A 26,188-nucleotide genomic window follows, 5' to 3' on the forward strand; every position below is an offset into this window, starting at 1 on the left:
GACTTACCACGTGCGGTGAAGATAGATGGGAGAGCATCTCCCACTGACATAGTGTGGCACTGTCTCCGCTTTAAGTTGATGTAAGTTACATCGCTGGGGGGTAAGGGGGTTTCACACCCCTGAGTAATGTCCCTTACTTCAACTTAAGTGGTACTATAGACAAGTTCCTAGACTTTAGCCCAGCTGTAGTGCCAAATGCAATTTCCCCCCCTACCACAGCTGGCTTTTTTTTCCCAATCAGTTTTTCTGGCCTCAGGTTGGGGCATGGTTCAGCTGGGTGTAATTTCAAAAAACCACTGCTGTCTTCTCCCTATGACTCAGGGTCCTGCAGGAGCCTCTTTAGTCCTGCAGCTTCAGTGGACATCTACCCTCCAGCAAGATGAAACAGGAGGAGGCAACATTTATACGGACCCCTTTTGTATTGGCTGGGTGAGAGGGGAGATTTGTCCCACCCTCTCAGTAAAGCCCCTGGTTTGAATGTGAATTGGACATATTGCTCACCAATGCCAGCAAATGCCTATCTCCCAAATACCTTTCCTACCCTTGGTGAGATCACTATTCACCCACCTTCCCCTTCTCATTCTCAGAAATACTGGTGTGCAGCAGCCTTGACTTTAAAGGAGTTTTGACCATTCATACAGAAAGTCAGTTTAGCCCTGTGACTGCAACTCTAATGTAGCCTAGAGCACAATCCCACAGAGCTGGGGTAAAAAAATAATCAAACCCTGACAGTTAGTGATTCTATGAGCTCCTAACAGAGGGCAGCTGTGCATTTATGAATGTGAATTAGCAATCCTGGTAGTCTGAGGTAACATTTCAAGCCCTCCCAAACAGGTAAAAGGATTTTTTAACAAAAATATTAGGGACAGATCTGGCTCCTGATTCCACAGGTGGCCTTTAGTGGCAGCACTGGTGTGGTTCAGCTGTGCCAGAGGAAGTACAGTTGTGGAGTAGAAGGAGAGAAAGTGACTATGCAGGACTGCTCAACCTGTAAATGGAGCCCTGCTCTTCACAACCTCCCTGCAGTGAGGTAGGGTGGCGTCAAGGGCTGAACGATCATTAAGTACATACTCTGATACCCCAGCATGGTGAGGGATGGGGGAGAATTTCAACATCTTCCTTACCTCAGACTTTTTCCCTGCCCCACATCTGTGGACAGACATTGGACAGAGTATTTGTCCTCTAGTGAGTTAGATTGGAATGCTAGGTTACATTAACAGAGGAGATTTAGATGTACACAGGGCCTACAAAGTATTTGAAATCTGAGCACCGATTGGAAATAATGACGGGAACGACTACAGTAGATAGCAAGTCATTCTGAAAGACTGTTGTGCAAGATCCTTTTCAGAATAGATTTTAGGGGTTTAGGGTTTGAAATGGTCACTAGATGGCACCATTCAGCTAGGTTGTCCAAGGGAAGTCTCAAAATACAGTGCTGAAGAATGTGTATAATTTCCCCTCTTCTTAAAAACCCAAACAAACCACTAACAGCAAACCTCTGACCCTCTTCTTTGTCATTACCTGTGAGATGCAGCCCTATCTTTTAAAGACATTTGTTTGCTAGAACAGTGACATGTATAACTTCCACAGAATCAAAACTGCATATGGAAAAAAACCAAACTTAACTTCCACATGGCATATGTAATGTTATGGCTGCATATTTTGATATCTGTTCAAAACTGCACCTGCAAACTGCTTTTTGTTTAGCTGGGACAGAAAACATTTATTTTGCTAAAATCAGTGTTCTCTTGGTATTGTATAATTATAAGCCATATGTATCCTCATGTTACAGATGAGTTCTAAATCTGATATTACAGGAAGATTATCACTGCATAAGTTATCCATATTTATGCTCTTTCTTAATGTAATACTTACTGTTTCCCAAATATAATGTTTTCCCCATTGTGTAGTGATTCAGGAAACTTTTTGTAGGAAATCTAATTGTGTTCTGTTCTGTGTTACACAATTTAGGCCCTGATCCAGTAACTGAATGCATACAGATAGATTTTCTCCACTTGAGACCTCCTATGGGATAGCAGAGTCACCTAAAAAGGATGATCTATTGCCTCTAAACATTTGTGCCACTACAGGCAGTCCCCGGGTTACGTACAAGATAGGGACTGTAGGTTTGTTCTTAAGTTGAATCTGTATCTAAGTCGGAACTGGTGTCCAGATTCAGCCGCTGCTGAAACTGATCAGTTTCAACAGCGGCTGAATCTGGACGCCAGTTCTGACTTACATACAGATTCAACTTAAGAACCCCAGGCATCCCCAAGTCAGCTGCTGCTGAAACTGATCAGCGGCTGATTCCAGGAAGCCCGGGGCAGGGGCTTCCTGTAGTCAGCCACTGGTCAGTTTCAGCAGCGGCTGACTTGGGGACGCCTGGGGCAGAGCAGCTGGGGTGCTGCCGGGTTGGTCCAGTAGCGCCGCCGCTCCCCGGCGCTACTGGACCAACCGGCAGCGCCCCAGCTGCTGTACCACAGGCCTCCGGAGCAAAGCCGCAGAGCACGGGGGGAGCGGGACAGTCCAGACGCGCCGTGGCTGTCCTGCTGCCCTCGGGCTCTGTGGCCTTGCTCTGCTTTGCTCCCCATCTCCCTGGTCTGCCGACCAGGGGGACGGGGAGCAAAGCCGCGGAACACGCGGGCAGCGGACAGCCCAGATGCATCTGGGCTGTCCGCTGCCCGCGTGCTCCGCCGCTTTGCTTCCTCTCCCTGGTCTGCTGGAGACCAGGGAGACGGGCCCCGTTCGTAACTGCGGATCTGACGTAAGTCGGATCCGCATAACTCGGGGACTGCCTGTATTTCATTTAAGGGCAGTGTTCCCAAAGATTTTTCCCTAAAGGAAAAAGAAACAGTTGTGCTCTCTGCACATCCATTATGTTATGGTTAAAGGCCCAGCCACCTTACCCTACTTCTATGTAAAGTATGTATTTTGCTCACCATTTCTCATTACCCAGCTTGTCCTTTACACCCTGGAACTTGGGGTATAGATAGTCATAGTATATTTTCTTTCCATTGTTACCTTCTCTGAGCAGTAAATTAGTTAAGAATGCTGAAATTGTCATTATTGGCATCTGATTTAGCACCCAGTGAAATGAATTGGGGCGAGTCTCACCTTAGAGCTATCTATTCTAGCCATTCTAGAGGTTCTGTGCAAACTGACAGATATTTCCACATCAGTACAGTTCTGCCATGTTTTGCAGCTTGTTTCTTTGCAATCTAAACTGCATGCACTTTCTCTTAAAGTTGTATGCTGCCTTTCTTTAAAAACAAAAGCAGGGACTCTATGGGTATGTCTACACTGCCACTCTAGTTTGAACTAGGGTGGCTAATGTAGGCATTCGAACTTGCAAATGAAGCCCGGGATTTAAATATACTGGACCTTATTTGCATGTTCCCGGGCGCCGTCGTTTTTAAATGCCCCGTAGTTCGAACTCCCTGCCCGTGGCTACATGTGGCAAGGACTAGGTAGTTCGAATTAAAGCTCCAAATTCGAACTACTGTTACCCCTCATTGCGGCAAGGACTAGACAGTTCGAACTAGGCTGGCAGTGTAGACATACCCTAACTGAATGAAGCAGTAGGGTTAAGGCAAGTTTATTCCTTCCTTCGTCCTGCACCACTCCTGAAAGCAGCTGGCATGTACAGCAACGGCTCCAAGGTGCCATGTGCTTCCCTCTCATCTACAGGTACTGAGCTCACAGCTTCTACTGGCCAAGACTCCCCGTTATTGATCAATGGGAGCTGCAGGAGTCGTGTCTGCAGGCCAGGACAGTATGTGGAGACTATCTGCTCTGCTTTTCTCAGGGGCTACAGGAACATGCCAGACATATCCAGGAGCAGCAATTACCACAGGGATAATTAATCCAGCCACAACAGGTTAGTTATTTTAGAGCTCACTACTCGAAGAATTACATTTAAGTGTAAGAGAGAAATGAAAATGATGAAATGCACAGACCTGTCAAAACTCAAAAATAACCCACTTTGCAAGCAGTAAAAGCAGTAAGAACAACAAACCCCCACGTATGTGTTGGGTTGGGAGATGAGAGCGAAGGACAGTAGTGGGTGTTTGTGAGAATGACAGAGACACACACAGTGTGTGAGAGTGACAGAAAGTTGCATTGCAAAGCTCCCGCCACCCCCTTCTCTCTGTGCGGAGAGAGGGTACAAAAGTGGGAAGAGCAGGGACACCTGACATCAGCGCCCCTGTCTTCTCCCTCCCACACTCTGCACAGCAAGCAGGAGGCTCCCAGGGGAGCAGCTCCAAGGCAGAGGGCAGGAGCAGCAGGACAGTGGGTGGAGAGACAACTGAAGTTCCAGTGCTTGATAGCTTCCTGGCCAAACCAGTCAGGATCAGCTGTCAGAGGCTCCAAGATCTACCAGTACAATCTACTGGTTGGTGACTACTGCTGTAAGGTACAAATATTAGCTGAGTAGTCATCAAACACTCAACTCTAAAAGCTCCCCCTTTCATATAAAAATACACACACAAAAACCTGTTAAAAGAATATTTAAGTTGCAAATTCAAGTACCAGAGTCCATATATGCTAGATTTATGGTGGCCTGTGCAACTTTAATTTCCCCATCTCCTGGTATCTAGCCTAGGTGTTGAATGAGATACGGCTCCTATGAAAAATGTGATAAGGTAATAGATCTGCTATTGACAACTAAGACTAGAGAGTGGGATGCATACGTGGCCCTCCTTTGTCTCAGTGGACTGCAAGATTGAAATCCAGTGGTGGGCAGCCTGCAGGCCGCATGCAACCCATTGGGGTTCCACCTGTGGACAGCCTGCACACTTCCTCTCTGTCCCCTTCCCCCAAGCCTCTCATGCACTGGGGTACTGCACCCTTGTACTTACCTACTGTTCCGCCTCCATCCCAGAGCTTGCAGAGCACCATGAATCTGCTGATTTGCACCCCATCCCCATTCCTTACTCTCTCTCATAGATTTGCCACATTCAAGCTCTGGGAGGGAGGGAGGGAGGGGAAGGAGCAGGGATGGAGAGTGATTCAGGTGGTTTGTGGTACTCTGAAAGTGCAGGGAGGGAGGGAGGGAGGAAGAGTAAGTGACTGTGGATCTCCAGGGCCCTAGTGCACAAGAGGCTGGAGGAAGGTGGCAGAACAGAAAGGGGGTGCGCAGGGTGCAGGTGGAACCAGTATGGGCCGCATGCAGCCTGAGGGCTTCAAGCTGCCCACCACTGTAAGATTACATTAACATGCACATACACACAGGAGCTAAATTAATGTGCACTGGCAACTGTCAGGCTGGCATTCACATACATGTCTTTTTCAACCTAGACAATGTTATTTTAATTTAGCGGGTTGTGTGTGAAATTTCCTGGTAATTGTTTAAAGAAAACCACGTCTAAAATGTGCAACTGTAACAACTCCCTTTGACTTCTGTCGGACTACATACGTGTGTGCTTCAACAGGCGCACGAAGGGGGGCTAAAAATCTGATTATTTTGTAAAAAATGTATTGTGGCCAATGACAAAAAATATTTGTATTATCAACATTAAATCAAATGTTTAGGCAGCAGGACACTTCAAGATAACCCAGCAAACCCTGAAAGCAGACAGCACCAAATTTCAAAATAAGATTTATTGACAGTACCAACTTTCAAAATAAGACACTATTCCGATAAATCCCGTAACCCTCATGGAATGAGAGTTACAGGGACAACAGAATAGTATGCCCACTATTTCGGGAAATAGCAGAAGTGTTTAAAGATGCGGTGTTGCTATTGGGGGATACTTCCGGTATCCCAAAAAAGCACCACAGTCTAGACATACCCCCAGTCTGAGAAATACAAGCTTCTTCCACAAGGAACACTTCTTAAAAAAAAATATTTTGATCTCAAAAAATTAACATCTCATCACACAGTTAGAGCAAGATTCTGCCAAGATTCTCCATCCCAAAACTGAGTAATATTGAGTTCAATAGGACTATTCCGGAAGTAAAGAGATATTTAATGTGAGTCAGGGTGAGAAAAGGTCATGGGTTAATTTCAGGAACGCTTATTTTAAATGTGTATAGTCCAATGTGATTTAAACAATAAATTATTATTAATCTTAATCTTAATAATCTCTTTAAAAGAATTTCAGGAACATTTTATAGTTCATGCCAGATGTGTCAACTGGCTGGCTAATTTCAAACACTTGTATAATTGAAATGTAATAGCTTTCTGCTAACTCACCATACTGTTTATGGTTATGAATAACAAAATTTTTATTTTCTTAAGTATGTGCATAATCTGAAATACCCACTCCCAGCCGCAGAAAATAAGCAGTTCCATAAATGAATGTGTTTTAATTACCTGAAACACATCCATCAGCATTCTGATTTATTTATTTTATTTAAACAAAGAAGAGGATTTGATTCCCCTGGAGATACTGTATGTATGTATTGCAAATGGAAGTTTCAAAAAATAAGATTAAGAAAATTGGTTTGTCTAGCTTCAGCTTCCAGACTCTGGATTGGGTTATACCATTCACTGCTAGACAAAAGAGGTAAATATAAAATATTTGAGCCCATTGTAGGTACTTACAGACTGCAATCAAGTCACAACTTAACCTGCACTCTCTGTTAAATTACACAGATTGAGCTCCTTGAGTCTATCACTATAAGGGATGTTTCCTAATCCGTTAATCATTGTCCTGGCTCTTCCCTGAACCCTCTTCAATTTATCAACAACCTTCTTGAATTGTGGATGCCAGATATGGATACAATATTCCAGCAGCAGTCACACCACTGTCAAAACCAGAGGAAAAAAATCACCTCTCTCCTACTCGGCATTCCCTTCCTTCATACACCCACGGATCACATTTGTCCTTTTAGCCACTGCATCACACTGGGAGCTCAAGTTCATCTGATTATCTACATGGCTGTTCCTTGCTTGTATGTAAGTTATTGTGATGCTTTTTGGAAAACTAATCAAAACTTCTTACCTGTCACTTTTTACACCCACATTCCTATTATGATAGAGGTCATCTGTCTGAGCAGTGCTTCTAAAGCAACGATGTTATGCCAACAATATCACAATGTTTTTCAGCACAGATGCACTAATCGTGGAAGTACAATCAACTGATTGCAGATCATTTGGAAATGATCTCTGAAAACTAGGAAATAGGTAAAGAACAGACTAATTAGCATAACAGCAACGGATTATCCATATCAGTTGTGGATATAAGCATATGCCCTGTAGCAGGTTTCTAGTTCTAAAATGTTGAGAAATAGTGGTGATCTGAGATTACCATTCAGAACTTAGCTACTGACTGATTCAGAAAGATTTCTACTGGTATGTAACAATGCAGTGGAATGTGAGCCTCCTGGTCCAGGCAGATGGACTCAGAAGGCCTGAACAAGCATGCTGTAAATAGTCCCGAGAGTCCAATTTACAGCCCAAGCTGCAAAGTTCACAGTGTCGCTCTTAATAAACTGGTTCATGCCTTGCTAGGGGGTCCCATCTACCCATGATGCTGGGGTATATCCCTCGCTCAGTCTGGCTTGTAAACTTGCTGGCAATTACACTGCACAATGTCAGCCAGGTGTTCAGAACCTTAATTTGAAATGGATTATAACAAAGATGGATTAAATATTATCTCTGGCATTTCCTCCAATGCCACTAGATGAAAGAGAGGATATATAAGAACAGTCAAAAGAGAATTAAATTCTGCTTTACTATGTGTGGAGATAGTTTTTTTTTTTAAGAGGACACTATTGTTTAAAATCTCATTATTTTCAAAATATTCATTAAGAGTGCTGGGCCTGCCCCTACTGTCCTGCCTGTTTTGTTTTGTTTTGTTTTTGGAGGGGGGAAATATGATCAACTCTGTAAATAGTTTTTTCTTTCCTTTTCTCTATTAGTTTGTAAATTCTCCCCCAAACAAAACCACCACTGGGAAAAGGGCGAAACTGACTAATGTACAGCAAAAATAAAAAGTGAAAAAAGAAGGAATGTATTTATTTACTTGTGATCTCTCTCATCTTGCAGCAAGAGTGGGAGGTGAAAATAACAACACCCCCTACCCCCGACTTCTGTTTTTAAGATGTGTCCCTTTAATTTCTAGTAAAGCAGCTGGCATATGTTAGGAGCTTCATCCAGAACTACAAACTCTCTCACGTGACTATACACTCATAAGTGTACATTTGGGATTGTAGTTAACAGCTAGATGCTGTTTGGGTTTTTACTTTTCGAGGGTAGGGGAGAACCTATGGGCATATCAAGAGGATTGTACTCTCCAGTCTCACACACTGTATCCCACTGTAATTCCGTTGACTTCAATAATTGCTCATTTATACAAGCGTGTCTGTTCTTTAGAAAACTAAGCAAGGGTTAGGCAACTGGTAGACTGGAGCCAATACTTCTCATGCTAACCAGCAGCTGTCCTTTTGCTTCCTTCTGCCCACTTTACCAACCTGCTATGCCTCATCTTATATCTAATCTAAGATCTTTTGGGCAGGAGCTATTTCCTTGTTATGTATTTGCACAGTATCTAGAAGAATGGAGCACTGGCCGCTAGTTGCTCTCACAGTGTCACTAATAATGTGTAAGGGTGAGGAATCGGGTCCATAAAGTCTTTCACAATAGTTATTTTTTTCTTTTGAAGAGAAAATGTTATAGTGATTCAGATTCACGGCACTGAATAATGTGCTATAGAGACTCATATAATGAACTGTTTTGTTCAATATGTCAAACTTACTTTATTTAATAAAATTAAATCCCATTATACAAGACCATACAGACAAGACCCAATTAAAACAGAGTCCCTACAGGCTCATGCCTAAGGCCTTTGCTTCTGATGTCACATGATCTGACAATCTCTGCTTTCTTTTAATGAAAGTAGCTAGCCCTCACACTTGTGAAGAAAGGCTCAGAAATGTAACCTGAGTGTAATCAACACAGTGGGTCTGCCTGAGCCTACAGCCAGCATGGAACACTCAGAGCTGTGAATTACCCAGGAGTCTCAATGGGAATGGTCATGCCAAGACACTCTGCTCCTTGAGGCCCTTTTAAGGGTTCCCGGGTGAGAGTGGAATTAGAGGTGGGAGATGCTGCTTTCCCCATCTCTCTAGGACAGGAAGGGAGCCTCCTGCCACTACCCCTCTGACTGGGGCACAGGGCCACTGGGGTTGTGTTGTGTGCGGAGCCTAGGGACCTGGATTGCCTGCATCTGGCCCTGCATACATGTCTGCCTTCTGTCCCCAATTATGCCTGTGTGATTCCATTGAACTCAAGTGGTGTTCAGTGGATGTAATTAAGAACAGAATTTGGTCTTCATTGTAACGATAGCTTTGTGTTATAATTTGTTTTAACTTGTGGTGTGACAGAATTCTCTGTTTAGACTGATGCCTAAACAGGCTTTTATTCATGCTTCATGTATTAGTGAATGTACCAGTAGCAGTAATTCACTTATTAAAGGTAGCATATTCACAAATTGAACCTTAAATGAACAGTGTCAGCTGTGAACCAGTGTATGAACCTCTGCCTTTCTCCATTGCTGGGTAGGGGAGTTGTACTAGCTAGAGTAATATGCATCCAGTACTACAGAAACAACTGCCTCATTCATGTGAAATTATTTTATGCATGTTAAAGAAAGTATGAAACTGTCTTGCTTAGCATGTTTCAAGGGGAAAGTACTATAAAACCATTTGTGGCATTGCAGACATTGATCTAATTTTGCTGGTATCATCACTGACTAAGTACATTTCCTTAGGGTGTGTGAATTTGCTAAACATTACCCTAGCAACACCAGAAATAATAGTAAAAGCAACAACAAAGGTAACCGCAACAATACAATACCCAGTGTTCGCAACAGCATGTTTCTTTAGTTCACTTTTGATGTTGCAAGAGATTGCGGAGGTCCCCATTCCCAGGAATTTTCTTGTGAAAGCTTTTCACTTTTCTCTGTCTGAGACAAGCAGGAGATCATAGAGGGCTTGGTGACAATGACAATCCATAGTATTTTATGTCTGAGTGCTGCCCCACTCTCATAAGAGCATAGAAGTCCAAATCGAGTCTTTATTTTTACTTGCCCACTAAAGCCAAATAAGAGCCTTAAACCCAGATAGTTATTTGCTGCAGGAAACACCTAACCTGCAGATCATTACTGATATTGTAAGCTACCAAAATATAGTCATTACCTTTTTGCACAGTAAGCAGAGCTGGCGAAATTTGTGATTTGTGAAGAAAGTACCCAATGACTTTAGCCCGCCTTTTCCTGATCATGAAGCATTTGTGACAGGAAATGTATACCCAAGAATGACCATACTGGATCAGAGCAAAGGTCCATTTAGCCCAGGATTCTGTCTTCCAATAGTGGCCAATGCCAGATGCCCCCGAGGGAGTGAACAGAACAGGGAATCATCAAATGATCTGTCTGCTATCATCCATTTCCAGCCTCTGACAAACAGAGGCTAGGGACACCATTCCTACCCATCCTGGCCAATAGCCATTGATGGACCTAACCTCCATGAATTTGTATGTGCAAACTACTGTTTTTAGATGACGGGGTTCATTTTGACTTTTTGTGGTGTGCGACTGGTCGTGTGGTCTCGGTGCCACAACTGGGATGAGGAGAGTGGATAAAGCAATTCAGGGTGAGAGCAAGGAGCAAAGCTGTTCTTTGTATGCTCCTTCCAACTCTAGGATGGCTATGTGCTGAGCCAATAGCTCTCTATGGAACTTACAGCAATCTGAAGGCTGCTGTAAATTGTCAGTTGCCAACAACCCTAAGAAATTGAGCCAGCTATTGCAGAGGAACAGGACATATGGCAGCACCAGCTATGGCCCCTTCTCTCTTCCATTTACCCCTTCAGGGGCATCTGGGAGCATTTGTATGGGAGATGGCTCTATAGCAGCGAAAGATTCCCTATTGTAGAGTGATCCTTCCTTGGCTGGTTGAGCTAGCGCCAGGATTAAGATTTGCTGCTAGTGTAGTGTGGACAAAGTGGAATGAGGATTTAGGCCTACAATGTTTGTACTGTTCTCTAATGTGACTTTAAAGCTTTTTACATAGGAGCCTGGGAAGTGGTGAATAGAGTTTAATGAACACTCCACCTTCGCAAAAGAATACACTTGCTCGGCTGCAGCTCCCAGAATGGAGAACAGTATTTCCCAAACATTTGTGTGAACAAAAAGCCATTCATCACATCATATACAAAGGGCTACAAAGATGTCTGGGTCCAGCAGTGATTTAAGCTGCAAATAAATGTTTGTTGCTATGGCTATGATTTTCTGCTTATGAGATAAGACCAGGATTTTCAAAAGTAAAATTTTCATTTTGGGTGTTCGATGTGAGAACCTTTAAAAATGGGTCTGGTTTTCTGAAACTCAAGCTCCTTACAGGCATCTCAAACTGTACCCAGACTCTCTAGTCCCATTTGGAAGTTCTGCCCCTGGTATTTTCTTAGCAGTAAAATCAATACACAAAACAATTGGAAGGCAGAAGTTCACTTTGAGCACTTCATCAAATATAATAATTACTTTTGATAAATATTGCCTTAAAATCTTAGGCCCTAATTCAAGACAATATTTTTAAGCAGATGTTTAAATGCTTTCCTGGACAGGGATGTTTTCCAGAACTGGAGCTTTAGCAAAGTAACTGGGATACAATTAAAGGAAAAACAAAAAGAACTGTGGGACTCAATGTACCAGGGTTGAGTAGATCAAATAATGGAGGAGTCAGATCAGGACTGAAAGTTGTGTGAAAACTGGTGCAGGGAGGACTATCTACAATACATTTGAGAAAGTTTGTGTGTCTCTGTCCATCTGTCTGACTGGGTGTCTGTCTGTTCAAGAATTCCTCCTAAATGGTAAGAGCCAAGAGCACCAAATTTGGTATGCAGCTTCCTCGTATCCTAACTTAAAGCAATGTAAAGGTGTGGTTGTGTCAGGAATAGGATTGTTTCTCATAAAATGGAAAGAGAGGGGTCTGCTAGCAGGGACAGTTATACTGTACAATGACCACAGGGTGGGCAGCAAGGGGCCAGAGATGGTGACTGGGAAAGCTATATCCCTATCCAGGCAGCAGGGGACAAGGGTGGAGAAAGGAACAGCTATTTAGTATATATTTGAGAGAGTTTGTCTGTCCCTCTGTTCCCTGACTGGGGAACATGCAGATGCCCACTGCAGTTGCAGTAGCCATGGGCAGGCACTTCTCATCCGGCCCCACGCTGCTGTGGTGAGAGAGGGTTGGGGTAGTCTTCTCTCCAAGGGGCAGTCTGCATTCTGAACTTCTCATCTCCAGCCCCACCAGGGTGTGTCTACACAGCAAAGTTATTCCAAAATAATTTCAAAATAACAGATGGCTTATTGCAAATTCTTTAAACCTCATTTTACAAATAATGCCTATTCTGAAATAGCTATTTTGAAATAAGGCGTGTGTAGAAGCTCCACTTCTGCTATTTGGAAATAGCCCCTTACCAGGGCCATTCTAAGTTATTCCTCCTGGGGCTCTCAATTGAGATAGCACATCTACATTAGGGAAGCCTGCCAAGCACTAATTTTGAGGCTTCCCTGCAGTGTAGCAATTTTGAAATAAACTATTCCAGAATAGCGAATTCCAAAATAACAGTGCAGAGTAGACGTAGTCCCACAGAACAATAATTTAAAGAAGGAAAACAAAAAATATTTCAGTTAAGGATCCAAGTAACGCTGGATAAATCCTCTAGTATTTAAATATTTTGGCAGTATACAGGATTTTTCAGAAAGTATGTCATTTTGTTTCAGGAACCTATGATTTTAGTAGCTATATTATACTATGTCACATATTATATGAAACAGAAATAAGTATATTTAGTCAAGACACGACACAACAGCCAGATGAAATGAAAAAGTATGAACCGTCATGAAAAGTTGCTTACCTTGTACATTTTTCCAGCACTCTGCTGGATACATTTCTACTTTTCTTCCCATTTTCAACTGTGTTAAGCTACACTAATAATGCCATAAAAGTGAAAAGCAGCAGGCTAACCAATTTGTTCCTCCAACAATCTGAGGACTGTAGGAGATTGCATGGTAATAAGCACTAAATAAAAATATCATTTTAAATAGACTGCTGCAAAGATGAGTGTTCTTCCCATTGAGTATTTTCCAATTATAGCCCTCCTGGTCCCTAGAGTTCTTCTTAGAAGCTCTTTAATAGCTCTGATCCCTACAGAGCTCCAAAGAGCCATACTTGCTCTTGCAGAATTTAGGAAATATGCAGCTTTAGATAATTGACTATAATCAGGCTATGCCAATGAAGCAGCTTCTACTGTAGGAAGCTTTTGCTTTATATATATATATATATATATATATATATATATACACACACACACACAGAGAGAGAGAGAGAGATTCTATGGATGGTGGAAAGTTGTACACAAAGGCATAGGCATTAGAAATGGAAAAGGTCTGTTTGCAACTTCATCTGCCATTGCAAAATACTATACCTGGGTACTTTGTCCACTTAGGTTTTGGTTAATTCAAATGATGCAGTTTCTGTAATCACCCACCATAATGATTTTTCAAATCCTGAATGATTTCCAATCCAGATGCCTTGCTTTTCAGATTAACAGAGCTAAATTGTATAGTCGACTCACTTAACCTGTAGGTAGAATGAATGTTTCATGCTACTTTGCTTTTTAACTGACCAGTGTTGATTGGTGTCTGCTGGAGTCCCTAACAGTGGTTCCCAAACTTTTCGGCATCGAGCCCCCTTTTTGATTTTTGAGAAATCCCCATGTCCCCTGCCCCCCAAAAGGACCAGAAGCACTTGTTAAAAATGAACCAGAAGCATTTGTTAAAAAGGAAGGTCAACTTCAGCAGAATAGGCAATAGGAGTAGTCCCCAGCTTCTTGTGGGTGACACAAAACACTCAATGTGTAATACACACACTCTCCTGTACAGGGGAGGGGAACCTTTTCTCAGTGAGGGGCCACTGAGCCACAGAAAAATCAGCCTGGGACTACATACAAGCAAAAAACCAAATCAAAACAATAAACCCCCCTCACCACTCACCTGTTCCCAAGATGGGAAGAAAAAACCCCACCGCACACTCACACTTAACTCAGCATGTGCCATGCTCCAGCCCCACAGGGGGTGCCAATGTTCAGGGCTTCTGGCTCATGCCGTGGAGGCTTACCACAGTCTGGATCAATTAAGATGGGGTGGATTCAGCTCACAGTCCCTAGGTTCCCCACCTCTGTGATAGCTGATCACTAGCATCTGAAGTCCATAGGCTTTCAAACACAAGCACAGGCCACAGCCACAAGTCATCAGCTCTGATTATCTTTTATGCAAAGCAGCCACTGAAAGGGACAAATACAGTAGACTTAACAAATCAGCCCTCTACCTAGCTAATCTGCATGATTTTGTTTGAAATGACTAGCTAGTAATGGAGTCCTGAGACAATACATTTGGCAGATGGGTCCTTCCTTGTTGCAGTGGCTGGGGAGGAGTGTGCAAGTTTTATCTTGCAAGCCCTACTACAGCGAGGGGTGGTACATGAATGAGGGCTGCCCCATTCGTATATAAAAATAATGGGACAGTCCGGAGACCTCCATGCTGAGATAATTTAATGGGGTTTATGTTCCTTTCCTAATGTTCTGCTGTTTTAAGGACTTCCATACATAAAATATTGGATGACAGTGTTCTCATGGTTCCTTTAAATACTTAGTGTGCAGCCCATTAGAGCATGAGAAGGCTTTAACCAAAGTAAGATGTCATCTTTTCTTACAACTCTTGATTGTCATCTTATATTTTACTCACCAGATTTTGTTGCATCATTTTAAATGTTTACTGATAGGGACATTTCTTAAAATGAAGAGCTGACCTTTTTGGTTCATTTATTGGTCCTTCTACAGGAAGCTATAATTCCCATTGTTGAACTAGGAGAAAAATAATTAAAGAATCCCTTTTATTCACCTTGAACAGTGCTCAGAATGCTTGGTGTTTTTTTCAGACTGCAACCTATTATTGTGGTATTTGCCAGGAAATAGACCTAAGTTTGATTTCCAATCCAGATATCTTGCTTTTCAGATTAACAGAGCTGAATTGTGTAGTCAACTCACTTAACCTGTAGGTAGAATGAATGTTTCATGCCACTTTGCTTTTTAACTGACCAGTGTTGATTGGTGTCTGCTGGAGTTCCTAACACAATGGTTCCCAAACTTTTCGGCATCAAGCCTTCTTTTTGATTTTTGAGAAATCCTCCTGCCTCCTGCCCCCCAAAAGGAACTGACCAAGACCGAAAAACATTTGTGGTCCCTTTAATTCCCAGGACCAGTGTAAAAAAAAAGGTGCCGGTACTCCAAGGGAAAAGTTGTTGACCCCCCCCCCCAAAAGTTGTTCTTTTAAGAGCAGAGCAGGCATTGCCCTTCTAAGGCCGCTATTTTGAAGTTTGCCTAGGACACTCCATCCTCCCCCCACCTGAGCCAGCCCGAGCTGCACATGTTCCGGTGGACGCCTAAGCCAAGAAAAACAGAAAATACCGGACATTTCACATGGTATTTTCTGATTTTTTTTACCAGACAGACCAGGCTCTTTCTTGGGGGAAGGGATTGATGGGAGGATGCTGGGTCACCTCATGCCCCCCTTGGAATTTCTTCTCACACTCCCAGGGGAGCACATCCCCCCAGTTTGGGAACCTATTCCCTAACCTGTCATACTCAGCCAAATATACTGTGGCTTTGAGTGGAGAGAATTTCTTGAATTCATAAAATATTAGCCATGGATATACTTCATGGATCCAAACCTCAGAATATGAGAGAGACATTTCCAGGGGCTCTTGTACAGCACAATTTTGCATTACACTAATTTATGTGTGTGTGTGTAACACACATGCCAGTTTAATATTTAGAAGACAATCTTTCAGTGCACATTTGACAATTCAGGAAAGCTAATTTTCCACTTTCATTTCATAGGTTGTTTTGGAAGAAGTGCTTAAGGAAACAATGTAGCAAGTTATAGCTTTGTAACTTTACCTCATCATCAGTTCATCAGCCCCTCATAATTTTCTTTCTGTTCATTGGATCTGTAACTTTATGTTCCTCTAAACAGTAGGAAAAAAACCATCTTTAACCAATGTCTCATTTCACTCCTCTGCTCAAACTATCATTCTTCATTGTCAGGTTTGTAGTTTATAAATGAAAAGTGACTTCAGGCACCAGTCAGTTTTGACACTGACTGCAATAAAGCCTTCATTTCACCTACTCTCTTCTTTTTTTGGGTCTGCAAACCTGTTTGCTTTCATCTCTGAAATATCTAATTAACACTATCTCAGTGATACTTCTAAAGTGGTCCATGTTTTCATCTTCTGTGATCTTGACCACTGCAATTCCCTTCATTAAATCTCTGTAAGTTTCAACTGTTCAGATTTCAATATCATCTCAGTAGCAGCTGGTCTGTTATGCAGAAATGGAAGCAAGAATTTGTTTCCCCATCCTCTAAAATCTCCCCTGGAATCTTAATCCAAGCATACAAGCTCTTTACCTCCCCACCTTTCTGACCTAATCTCTTTTTACATTTGCCATCACATCCAAATGTATCAAATACCAAATTTCTTTCTACACTGTCTTTAATACAGAAAAATATTTTATAGTACTTTATTTTGACATATGTGAGTAGGTCATAATTTCCTCCAATGCATTCACTTGATTTTTTAAAAAACTTTCTGGATTGATCAGGAACAATTCTTTGTATGCATTAATCATCTATTCATTTGAACGACATTGGTTACCACCCAGATAGAATTGTTTCATCTCCCTAACTGGATAAATGCTCAAAGCATTTCCAGAATGAACACTTACAAGTCAAAATGTGTATGTGTGTTTTAATAAATTTCTGGGCCCAGAACTTTTAGGTTTTTGCTTTCAGAAAACATTAAAACTCAATTGCGCAAATGTAAGTGATGAGCAGATAACTCAAGCAAATTATATTTAAAAATTCAAGAAAATAGTCTCAACTGTTTTGCAGTTGTGCTCCTGCTGCGCTGAGTATTCTCTTGCTGTCCTGCCTTTCTCCTCCACCTTAAACATCTGAAATAGCTTGTTGCTTCCTTTTCATCTAATTCAGTCACTTTCACTCCCCCTCTCTTTTCACTGGCCCATAATTTCTAGCTCTCCATAGTATATCTCATTTCAATATTAATCTCTTTCTCTCTCACATGATTTCTTTCCAATAAAACCACCAAATTCTGCTCTTCTAAACTCACAACAAGCTAGGGTTTTCCTTGCACCTTGGAAAATACAGCCCTTCATCTCTGCTTTTTCATATTCATAATATGAGCTACATATTCACAATATGAGCAAGAGCATATATTCTACTGGGCCTGTGGAATTGGCTGTAAAACTACTGGTGTAAACAAAGCTAAACAATTTCTAGTTGTCTGTTTTCCTTCCAAAATGTTCTTAGCTTCAAGTTGTGCAACACTGACCTCTGCCCAAAGTTTGAGGAAAAATAACTAAGGTATATTTGACAAGAAACTTGGACAGTATATAATTTTCATGGAAGATTAATACCTTGGTTGGAAAAAACGGATGAAGGTGTATTACACTATGTGATATACAATTTTCAAATAACAGGCAGTGATGTTTAGGATTCATATATATTTTGGTATATGTGTATATACCTAGTCTGTGTGTTTGGTGTATATGAGTGAGCACCAGAGAGAGAAAGGGATCAGCCTTGGAGCAACTGGGATTTTTGTAGACATACAAAAATTAAAAGTCTATAGACTTATAGTTAAATATGAAGGTACTGAATGTTCATGTGAAGCTACTATAATTATATGTGTTGTTAGCTAATATAAACTATGTAAATGAGCATTAATTCTTTGAAATAACAAGGGAACAGACTGTCTTTGAATCTTCTGTTTTCTCCTCTTTAAAACTGGGAAATTTTAGATGTGAAAAAATCCTGGTATTGATGATTTGTGTGAGGTTAATTTGCTCATAAGAAAATTCCAAAAGTTAAGATTATTCCATCAATGTTTACTATGGTACACTGCACATGTTTTATTTTCCTGTGACCGTACTGTAGTAATCCTGTTACTGATGCATACTAAATGCACACACATGCAGAGTGTGTAATATGGCTGAGTTAATACTGCCAGAGCAAAATGGGTTTTAAATATAGCTGGTCAGAAAATTTTTGATAACTCATGTTTCACCAAAACAGTCTAATGGAAACTAATCCTGAAACACAGTGAGTTTCAGCAAATCTTCTGATTAGAAACATTGAGGGTGAGGTTGAAATTGTCAATGTCCAGTTTTGACACTTTTAAACTAGAAAGCTATTTTTTAACTCAAATTTTTTGTTTTGTTTTTAAATGTATACCAGAAAGTTGGAAAATATGAAAAAATCAAAATCCAAACCAAAATCTTTCAAAACAACCAAAAGAAAACTTTAAGTTACTTCAGCTGAAAAACTGGGTTTTCAAGTAAAAAAAATTGATTTTGACTTTTTGCTTGTATCTGGAATGTAAAAATCTTTTGCTATCTTCACAGTTTTCACAGGATGGGAAACCCATCTCCCGTGTATTTCTTGTTTTGTGTGATTTTGTTCAAAACCTTAAAATTACATTAATGCAGTCTTTTGTTTATGAAGATTATTTTTGCGGGGTTCCATTGAATTGGCTGTACTCGGCTATAAAGTCATCCATATATAATGAGAAAGTAAGTTTCCGTCCCAGCAGTTCTTTATGTTTAAGTAACTTTATGCCTATGAACTGCCCCCATTTAACTCCATAGGACCAAGCATGTACATAATTGCTTTGGGGATGTCAGTCATGACTGAGGAAAGCATCAACACTCAAGACAACACGTAAGCACATGCTTACATTGAAATCATTTGGATTTAAGAGCATGCTTCACTTTCAGCATGTACTTACATGCTTTCCTGAATCAGAACCTAAGACAAGGGAGCAAAATATTTATTCTGCTGTGAATTGTTTTTAATACTTTTTTTATGTATATCACGTGCAGGTATCAGTTTTGCATATTCAAAGCCAGCATTTGTGCTCACAAGATGGATAGATGTACTCAAACTGCATTTATAAATGTGGGCTTTTTCATATGTTAAACGAAAGGGGCTGTGTGCAAAAACTGATGCAACTGCATGTTTGGAGACCAGTTAAAAACTGTTAGATTTTATGCTGAGAACACTAACACTTCCTGCTTGTAACCCAAAAGGCCTAAGATTCAGGTTCTTGGGCAACTTTTCCTGGACATGGAAATATTTCTGATTTTTCAGCTTTTGCATGTCTTAGGTGAAGCTTAGTAGAATGTCTACTATTTAACCTTAGCTTGAAATGCAGACAGTAGGGAGACCTATGTAAAGCTATTCATGATGTGTTTTGTCTTTTTTAAATGCAAACTATTTGATCTGGTGATAGTGGGATATTGTACACAATGCAGGGTGGGGAAACTTTAAATCTTTTAAAATTGTTATTTAAAAAATTATTTTAATTACTAAGGGCCAAATCCTGATATATTTGCTTTTCACCTAATTCAGACTAATTTCCATAGAATTCAATAAGCATCATTTAACTGAAGATGAAATCCTGACCCTAGTGAAGTCAGTGAGAGTCTTGCTATCTGCTGCAATAGGGCCAGGATTTCTCCCAATGTATGTGAGTATCTTAAGTCTCACTTAAGTAAACATGGTAAAAATGTAAAGATTACATTTTTAACTGTCTACTATATATATGTTCCCCTGAGTTTACATTCTCAGCTTCCACTGATATTAAAGTATGGACTGAATGCAGGTGGAGTTTGTGATCCAAAGAAACCAACCTACTGCACAAAATTATTTACTATGTTTGGAGGGAGAGGGGGAGAAGGGAAGCATACCTTGTGGGTGACAGCTATTTTGTAGTGAACGGAACATTCTTTTAAAATGACTTAATGGATCTCTTGCACTTTGAATACTTCTAATATTGTAACTAATTATAGAACTTGGAAGGATATAAAATGCCCTTTAATAGTAATGTGTTGTATTATTGGTGTGGTGAGTTCTGGATAACACCCTCAGGAGGAACATACATTTGGAGAACAGTGCAGAAAGCTTTTTTGCTCAAGCCTTCTGCACGGGGATGTACACTAACAATAGAGCAAAGTGTCATCATCAAAGGCAAAAGGACCTTCATGCTCTAATTATTTTCTCTTGTTAAAATAACTGCAAAGTAATCTTCAGAGAAGTGTGGCAGTTGTAACTGCTGAGGGAGAACTACCCTAGCACAATCCTTCCCATGCAATTCTTACTTGTCCGTTTCCAAATTCATCACTCCATTCGCTAGAGATTGTGGGAAATGTATAATTGGTTTACTCATTATGAATAAAATAGTTAATTTGATACTTTCTAGTACAGAAGACTAATGTTAAACTAGGCCCTAGCAAGTATACTTTTAAGGTTAAATAAGATTAAGTATTTTCATATAAAAGCTTAGTTTGCATTAAAGTATCATTTAACCATTTCATATTGACACAATTTAATAAATCAAATTTTATTTCTAAAATATTTATTATAAACTAGCCCCTTAAATCAGTGTGAACAAGAAATGAACTTTCATTACATCAGTAGTGATATAATTACTGCATTGTGTTCCTTTATTTGAAAATTATTCAAGTGTATGTATGATCCTATTATTATTTAGTAAGTCACAATATTCAAGTAATACAGCTGAAGAAATATACTAGCTCCTATGGAACATTGGGGAGGTGTAACAAGCTACTCCTTCCCCATTATCCAACTGTGCTATTTCTAGAGCACTTCGCTTGTTTTTAAAAAACAAGGAAACCTGTCAGATATTTAATTTTTAAAACAATATATGGTGGTAGCACAGTATTATGTGGCAGCAAATTGACAGCAGAAGAGCTGAATAATGCAACGGAAGCGGTGAGGTCTGCCTATAGCAAGGATCGGGAAATGAATCTCTTGCCATTCCTTTGCTAATTCTTGTTTGTTGGACATTTCTTTTATTTTGGGTGGTACTTTAATTGTAAAAACCATAGGCACTCGCTAGTCTTTGGTAGTTGAAAGTTGTGCTTTGTTTCCCCTCTCCTTTTCTTCCACCCTTTGAAATCCGAGTAGCCTATTCCTTAGGATTTCGCAGGATTAAAATAAACTCAAGAGGGCAAATTCTGTGGGAGAGTTTTCTTTGATCTTCCTTCCACTTACCTGTGTCACTTCAGATGTCTCACATTCATAAGGTCAGCACTGGAACTCTCTCCTGACTTGGCTACCCGGGGAATATCTTGCCTTCCGCCTGTTTTACTCTTTTTCAGCTCTCGGGCAAAGTCCCAAGCTCCTGGGTGATTCACGAGGGCTTCGTACTGGGGCCGCAGACCAAAGATTCTAGAATTTAGAACTCCGCAACACCTGAAGTCGCCATCCCTCTTTGTGACTTCAAAACAATTGAGGGAAATCCTCGGGTTCCGTGCAGCCGAGTTCTCATTCAGTCCTTTAAATTGCAAAATACTGAATAGATTAGTCTAAGTATTAGGTTAACTCTGTAATGTTTAGTTTCGGTTTTTTTTCCCTAGACGCCATCGAACACATTTGTAAATCGACGTTCTTCCTCTTTTGGCCAGTAGAGGGTGCCGTGACCTAGTTAACTAACCTACGCCGTGTACCGAATTAGTTTAGTAGCTTTCTGCTCTGCTTAGCTAGAGTGAAATAAGAAAACATGCGACTGCCTACGTTTTCCCAATGGTGCGGCCTGGCTTTATTTCAAACAAAGTAGGAGCGTTTCCCGGGGCAAGTCTGTCCTCCAAGAAGCTTTAACTGGAACCAAGCACAAATCTAAATGCTCCTGACTGCAGAGGGGGCTCCAAGCCAAATCTCTCTGCTCCCTCCCCGAGATGCCGGGATTGAGTTGGGTAAGACATTATGCTGCCCTGTGTAAAAACTGCTCCGAGCAGAACTTTTGACTCCATTTTTGAAAGAGGAAGGTGGTAAATATTAAAGTCGGAGTCTATTTTCATAAGGGAGAATTTCTCGGAACGCCTAAGGATTCAAAATACCTCCAGACCGGGAATTATCGAGCCTTTAATAGAATCTGTCTTTATCATTTCGCTAAATCACAGCACGTTGTCCAATTCTAGTCGCTATCGTTTAGAAACTATCAGGCTTCCGTTTGTCTAATAAAACATTAGAATGTATTGTAACTGACTCCTTAGTTAGACATTTCATTTATGCCCTATTTTGTATCCTACAATACGCATTTAGTAAACTATACGACTTCTATGTAGCCTTAGAGACGGAAACCAATTAATTTAATACTTCAGCGCTAGGCTCTTACATTGTTTTACGAGCCAACTTATACATTTAAAATCGATGCCTGATCAGCGTTCTAACTTGCTTTGGAATTTCATAGACTGAACAGAAGAGTATATGTGCTCAGATAGACATATGCAATCATGTGTAAGCCCGGAGGGTTATTTTATCGCTTCCGAGGATTACATTTTTTCTTAAATACTGGACAGTTGTTAATGACTTATGTTTAGTATTCGTCGCAGAGATTCGAGGCATTAGCAGTCCGAGCTTTTAAAAAAGGGGAGGACGGAATAGGCACAGAATTAAAACGTCCAGTTCTTTAAGGGGAGAAATAATCTCGGGCAGCTCGCAGGAAAGGCAGCGTTGGTCCCTCTGCGGCAGGAAGCCCTAGCAGAACTCAGCTGTGAAATGTTTCGGGGAGGGAGGTCATTGTTCTCACTTGCGGTGAATGCAGTGGATCCGAGCTGCAGTCGTCACCCAAGCCAAACTCCCACTGCAGCCAAGGGAGTATTCGCATGAGTGAGGACTGCGGGATCAGGGCTCCCCTTCGAACTGTTCTGCCTCCAAAGACATTAGAACCGCTCCCTGTGTCTGGTTTTGTTATGGTTAACCCGAAATGCCCAGTGGCTGTGTTGGCCTATTGATGAATGAAGTGTTGGAATGTATTAGAATTCAGCTAAGCTGTAAAGAGACTAATATGCCAGAGTTAAAGGCCTCTACCGAAGACAGCTGCTGCTTTCTATATCCATTGAAGTCATTGACTTCAACGGCGGCAGGACCGAGGCCTGAGCCATAGGGAAAAAGCAGTTTTCACCTCCTCTGCAAAAAATATCAGTGTTAGGGGTGTGACCTGATAGCCTAGCCAATGACTAAATGTGCAGTGGATAGTTATCACCAGGGCCATTAGCAGCAGCCTGTGCCCACGCCCTCGGCCCCCTGCAATGCTAATGTTCAGACAGGCAGTGTGTAGGCGTTAATACGCTTTCCTGGCCCTATTGAGTATCATTATGTCCTATACATTCTTGAGCCCTCCCTACCTGCAGTCGTTTTGCAGCCCCTCCATCTCTTATTTTAGTGTTACTTTCTCTCCCAGCCCCCACCTTTGCAATGGCATAGTTGAAAGACAGGCCCTTTGGGAGCGGCTGGGGTACTCTGGGAAACGGCACGAAATCAATAGAGTCTGGCGCTGCCACGTTGCATTTTTGTGGACAGATGCATCCTGCCTCCTATTTTCTGCGTGCCAATCAATGTGGGCCTGATCCCAGTCATTTGGGGCGGGAGGAGCGGTTAGAGGGCTATCGGTTGAGCTGTCGGAAAGGGTACTACACTAATCCTGCTTTACAAAATTCAGGTTTTAAACGCTAGGTTTAGATGGGCACGCCCGGTCTCTTTTCTCACGGCTACCCATCAGTAACAGCCCGGACCCCATATGAATGACACACACTCATGGCTGCAATCTTAAAATGATGGGTAGTGGGAGGAGGAAAATAGAGTAGCCCTGCTCCAATCCCATTTTTTTTCTGGTTCAAGTATCCGGATCGGGATCGCAAAGCGCGAGCTGGCCTAGCCCGGCTCCCGCTTCGAATGTGTTTTCCTGATGCGAATTAGCGGCAGGAAGAACCGGAGCCTTGCGGTTCCGAGCTGGAGAATAAAGCACAAGAGCTTCCTTCAGGACCATGGACAGCGGACGGCCCCGGCCGCTGCCGATGGGACCTGAGCAGAGTCTGCCTCCCCCTTTGTTCCTCCGCAGGCGTAGGCCCGGCTAAACAAAGACACACAGCGAGAGTTACAGCCCGAGCTCTGGTTTCTCCCCCTAGCTCCTGCACTCACGCGTCTAACCGCCTTCCTCTCCCGCGTAGGACACGGCCACCCCAAGCACCTCAACGGAAACCAGATTCTCCGGCCTTTCGCTCTTCCCTCGCTGGGAAACCTTCTCGTGCCGGCCCTGGTACGTTTAGAAAGGTTTGGCTTCTTACATTCCTTCTGCTTCCCCTTCCTTGGCTTGCAAGGCCAGTCAGCTGGGATAGTGTCAAAAAGCCCCAGGAGGAGACAAAACACCAATCGGGCATTCCTAGGCTAGTGCTAGGCTGGCGGGTAGGAGGGTGCAGCAGACCCAATCCCAGAGCTCTAGACCAGGTCTGTTTCAATGACTTCTGGCGCCTCAGCCCAGAGAAACAAAATCTACTGCTACTTCTACCCCTGTTGCTGCATCGCCTCTAACAAACAGCACAGCCTGCTCCTGACAACCGCCACTAGCCCACGCTAAGCCAGCCGCTGCCTTCCTTTCCTCTCCAAAGGACTGAGCCGCTCCAGCGGCGCGACCCGCTTTAGCCTAGAGTTTCTTAGGTGAGTGAGCGCAGCTTTCTATTGCCCCTGGCTCCCAGCCTGTTTCTATTTTACTGTGGCTTGTTCGACGGTCAGATCTTCGACGCAGTCTTCAGGCTCCGCTCTTGGCATTCACCGCGTGCCTTAATTGTATGACATTAAATCAAGGTCCGCTGTGAACACGGAGAGGCAGAGCCCCGCATCTCCTACTCCGGACATCAACATCGCAAGTGAGCTGTGCCAGGAAGGTGAATTCTCCTCCCCCACCCACTCGTCCTCCAGGCCTAGACTGAAGGTTAGTCCCGGCCGAGATGCCCGGCTAGCCCATCTGTTATTTCCCAGGGCCGAGAGCCTGTGCAGTGTGTATATCTCGTCCGCCCGAGCGTTTCCTTGTCGCTTCGAAAAGAGACACGGGGTTTGCTCTACTTTTTGTTTTCTCAAATAGCTTCAAATGTAGGTGGGACTAGGGCTCGCCCCCCGCCCCCATCAAACGCTGGCTTTGGCATTTTGTGCGTCTCCAGCAGGCTTTCGGAGGGAGCGGGCTGAAAAATGAAAGGGCAGGACGTGTCATCTTTCTTTGGAAAGCGGAGAAAATTAACTCGGTCGCACCTGCCCGTTCCCGAGGGGCTACGGACAGCCCAGCTGGCCTGCCTAGAGTTACAGTGCAGCGGAAGGAACGCAACCTACGCTCTCTGCATGCCCTTTGAACCGTTTATACGGGCATCCACTCCAGACTGAGTCGGACGGCATCCCTGAGCCAAGGAGGGCTGCTCTGCAAAGCGGATTACCCAGCCTGAATGCGAGCTGCGCCCTAAAACTGGGTTGACCTCTACTGGTGGCCTCTGAAGTTTAGCTTCAGGGAGAGGGGGAGAGAGAAGGCAGGGGGCTAGTGCGGTAGCCGAGCTCGGTTCCACGCTGGCCAACGGAAATGGGTGGGTCCAGGAGTTGGGTTTCCCAAGGACTTCACTTGCACCCGAGCTTCTGTGCGTAGGGGACGTGAGAACGCGGCTCCTGCCCCGGCCACCGTACATCCGGAGTGTGATCCCCTAGAAAACAGACAAAGCAAGCGAATTAGAAGGGCTGGAGGGGGAGTGAATAGCGCCAGGGCTCGCACGCAAAGCGCGGGCTAATGTATGCAAATGACAAAGGAGAAGAGGGGAGGCAGATCAGGAGAAGTGTGGGGAGGGGGATGCACAGAATTGGGAGAAATAATCGGAGAAATTGAGTTGCCTGAGCTGTCCCTTCGACCACGGAGAAGCGCTAATGCAGGACCGGAGTTTCCCCCAGAGCCGGAGCCAGGAGCAGGCTGAGGGAACCGGAGTTTCTAGGTGAGCAAAGCGGATTTGCCAGTCGGCGACACCGTTCTAGCCAGAGAGGGTATCTCCGCAGCTCCCAAGCGGGCATCCAAAAAAATCCCCCAAAGCAAAGAGGCAACAAAAGCTTCCCCCCCCCCACACACACATACACTCCCCTCCGCTGATTCCCCTCCCCCACCTTAGGTGCGTTCACGAGACAAGAGCCGGGCTCGAAATCCGTCCGGGAAAGCCAAGCGCTCCCCGTCCACCGCCCTGAACCGGCCAAACCAGCCAAACAAAAAGAAAGGTG

The 26,188-nt window shown here is 42.8% G+C and overlaps 1 long non-coding RNA gene across 1 annotated transcript in view; it reads right to left on the reverse strand.

Moving 5' to 3' along the window:
* Nucleotides 1–26,188, reverse strand: part of LOC112544222 (uncharacterized) — a 38,933-nt gene that overhangs the window by 7,414 nt on the left and 5,331 nt on the right. Inside the window, exons 2-5 of the long non-coding RNA XR_012901423.2 lie at nucleotides 21,161–25,629; nucleotides 15,967–16,034; nucleotides 14,753–14,871; nucleotides 13,435–13,589 (exon numbers count right to left, since the gene is read on the reverse strand). This is a non-coding gene — a long non-coding RNA (uncharacterized LOC112544222). The remainder of the gene's footprint in view (nucleotides 1–13,434; nucleotides 13,590–14,752; nucleotides 14,872–15,966; nucleotides 16,035–21,160; nucleotides 25,630–26,188) is intronic.

This window comes from Pelodiscus sinensis, chromosome 2 (genome assembly GCF_052426305.1).
Source record: "Pelodiscus sinensis isolate ZL-2025 chromosome 2, ASM5242630v1, whole genome shotgun sequence".
NCBI classification, from domain to species: Eukaryota; Metazoa; Chordata; order Testudines; family Trionychidae; genus Pelodiscus; species Pelodiscus sinensis.